Genomic DNA, 3728 nt, shown 5'->3' with positions numbered 1-3728 from the left:
GAAAATCCATATCTCAGACTGAGAGCCTTGGCCTGATAGCGAGCGCTGCTGCTCTGCCAGCTGGGCAGCAGGAAGGATCCCAGCAGCCTCAGAACCCTGCTCATCCATCACAACCAGGCTGGACCTGCTCTCTCCCTGAGGAGTTCTACCTGTGCAAAGCACAGTTCTGCAGAGCAGCCAGTCCAAAATCCCAGCCCTGGTCAGGTCCCAGCTTCAGAATTCGCATTTATCTCAGTGGAATTTTTTATGCCAGGGAAAGGCAAATTGCTCTGATATACTGAGTTCAGCTTTTGAGACGATGACACAGCCAGCACACAGCAAACATTAACCAGGAAACATCTTCAAAGCAGCAAAACTCGAAAAAGCAAGAGCAAAAGATGGGACATTCAGGTGGAATTAAAGTTGCCAGATAAGCCAGATATATTGCAAAAAATTAACAACTATAACGCCCTAACCCTCAAAAAACCCTTATATAATCTATATGCCCAAGGCCAGGCTGGACGGGGCTGGGAGCACCCTGGGACAGTGGGAGGTGTCCCTGCCCATGGCAGGGGTGGAACAAGATGGGCTTTAAGGTTCCTCCCAACCCAAACCATTCCAGGATTCTATGATTTGCCATTTTCCGAGTCCAAATTTGCTGCACAGACCTTTGTTCAGGTTTGCTTCAGGTTCTTTTATACCACTCACAAGGAATTGGTGCAGAATTCCCACCACAGGCCGTGGCTGCAGCACTAGTTCAAGACTAAAGAGCATGCCTTCCACCTGACTAAAATCTTCCCAAGCTGGTGCTCCCAAATTTCCATCGCTTGTGTTAAAACCCAAAATAACCCTGAAGGCTGCTCACCCAGGTGAGGCCACAGAGCAGAACTGCAAGGGGAGGAAGGAAACAAAGCAGTTGGTGTTAATTATGCAAAACAAGATGTGACTCCAAGGATGTGAGTAATGTCTGGATACAACAACAGGTGCCTGATAAGAGAGGAGGAAGCCCAGACCTTTCATGTGTGCCGCAGAAGCGTCGGCTGCGAGAGCTCCATCGGGAACAGAGATAACGATTCTTAGCCACCCCCGGGGCAGCTGGCAGAGTTTATGAGGTGATTTCATAACAGGAGTGGACGTGCTGCCCGTGCCAGGGGCCTGGCTGCCAGGGAGAGGCCCCTGCTGCGTGCCAGGGCACTTCAAGGCAGCAAGATAAAGCTCGGGAACACTTCCATGGAGCAGCCCCACATGGATGAGCCCAGCAGTGCCCTCCACCCACACGAGCTACAGCGAGGTGACATCCAGCCATGACCCCCCCTTTCTGGGAAGCACTGGGCTTCTCTCTTACTTCCCACAGAGGCTGCGATCTAGAGGGAAGCTCCTGAGAGGTGGTGCTTCCCACAGGCTCCATCAGTTCCCATCCTCCCGGATTCTGCCAATCTCACACACTCAGCCCTGTGAGAGTTGCACCCAGTACCTCCACAGCTCAGCAGGCACTGCTGGTTTCTGTCTGGCACCTCTTTTGTGGCACCTGACTTCTGTTTGGCATCTCAGCACGCTCCCATTTCAGGCTGTGCCCGAGAGCCCACGATCCCACTGTTTTCCCAACACTTTTGTGAATCCACAGCAACCCCCTCTCACTCATCTCCATGACAGAGCAGCACAGTAACTGCTGGTTGCAATGCACAAGGGGAGGAGAATTCCTATAGCAACATCCAAACAGTTTCTCTGACTTATGTATGACAAGTATTTGGCACAATCCCCCAGCATTTATCAGTAGGAATGATCCTTCCTACTCTGCCTATGGCTGGAGGCATCACAAGCCTCAAACACATCGGGAATATGGGATGCTGCCCCAGATGGGTTTTGCAGCAATGCATTTCCACGCAAGGAGCATATTGTGTCAGTGGATTAAAAGAGAAACATTCAGTTTTCCAGGTTTTATCAATTATTTCTAAGAGGTGATAAAACCTGAAATTCTCTTTTTTCATTTTTAATAGGAAAATTTAATCTACAGCTTCCATCCTTATAACATGCACAGGAATGGTCAAGTAAATAATGAGAAGGAAAAGGCTCTTCTCCTTCTATCACCCCAGATAGCAAAACCACCCATGTGGGCATCCTTTGGTTCCGAGAGGCCAGGCCAAGGTTACAAACCACCTCCTCCACAACAACCTGCACCCTCATATATGCCAGCAAATCAGAAAATTCCACAGGCAGGATCAGCCGGGACAGGGAATCAGCTCCTTCCTCGCGCCGCAGCGCTGCTTCCACGCCGAGCTACCGTGAGGCTCCGACACCAGCCAGAAAGGATTTGGAGGAACACGAAAACCTCAGCAGATAAAGTCTACACATCTGCTCCTGATCCAGCTTAAAGATAGCATTTTTTTCTGGAAGACAGAACATGGCTCCACATTCCGAGCGCCTCTGAAGCCCGAGTTACGCGTTCCCCAGGGGGTTGCACTTTCACTTTCCTAAATTGCCTGCATATTTGCTTTTTTCTGATGGCAGATTAGGAACCATGCATTTCCTTAAACCGCCAGCTTTGGGCCAAGACACACACGCCCTGCCTGGAGCTCTGCCAGCCCACACAGCAGAGGCAGAGCTGGAGAACCACGTTCCAGTGCGAGCCGCTCCGAGGGGAGCCCGGCAGCTGGTGACTGCCGGGCACTCACACAGACCCAGCTCTCCCGGGCCAGGCAGGCTGTTCCCAGGATGTACAAGAACTAAATTAAAGAACTTTAAAGACAATGCAAGTGTGGCAGCGCCACAATTCATCCCAGGGAAGAAATCACTATCAAAAATCTGCAGCCGTTTCAGGGTTTAAACGGGCATGAAATGAGCGAGCAATTAATTTCCTGCACGAGGAAGGAGTGCAGAGTTCAGTATCAGCAGCACTGCCAACATGTATAAACTTCTTACATGTCCTGGGATAAGTGGTACTTCCCTTAAAGCCTCAGCTTCCAGAATCCCACGGTGATAGCACAGTGTTCCTCCCTGGCACTGCAGCAGCCCCAGAGCCCTCACAAGGAGCCTCCTCCCCAACAGGCACGACCTGCTTTTTACAGCGGCATGAGGAGATTTGGGAAGCAGACAGAGCACCAGCAGAGGTGGGGAGACACCATCCCTCATCCCTCCCCTGCTAATCCCAGCGCAGCAGCACAGGCATCATCGGCTCCTCCTGTTTGCAGAGGGACTCCACAGGAGCCAGGAAGCCCCAGAGTGCCGAGCATCCACCACCCTCACGCTGGGCTTTTGCCTCAGTGACCCCCAGCTCAGCTTCTGGATCCTGACCCAGAGCCAGAGCAGAGCCCGCTGGTACAGACGGGAACGGCAGCTTGGAGGAATCCACACACAGTTCCAAATCCACACACAATTCCAAACGCAAAGCCTTGCATGCCTGAGCACAGCAGCCAGGCTAAGATCTAGCAAGAAACACCTTTGTCCATAGGGGAGAATTAGTCAAATAATGTTTACAATACATCTTAAGGAAGAGGAGAATTAGCTCCAAGATTTACAGTCTTGTAATTCTCTGCCTGAAAAGGTTTCATCAATCCACAGCCATACCAGCAATATTCCCAGTTTTCTCTCCCTAGAACTACACAGCCAGACCCCATTTCCGCCTCGCCCCTTCACACATGGATAATAATTTTTGTTTCCTCTTTTTAGTTTTATTGCTGGGGGGTTTCAGGAGGGCAGGGGCTGGCAGGGCTGAGCCTGGGGCTGCTGTGGGATTACAGCCTCGGCCAGCA

The sequence above is a fragment of the Corvus brachyrhynchos genome, unplaced genomic scaffold (assembly GCF_000691975.1).
Source record: "Corvus brachyrhynchos isolate BGI_N302 unplaced genomic scaffold, ASM69197v1 scaffold21, whole genome shotgun sequence".
Lineage (NCBI taxonomy): Eukaryota > Metazoa > Chordata > Aves > Passeriformes > Corvidae > Corvus > Corvus brachyrhynchos.
Note: the sequence above shows the minus strand (reverse complement) of the source record.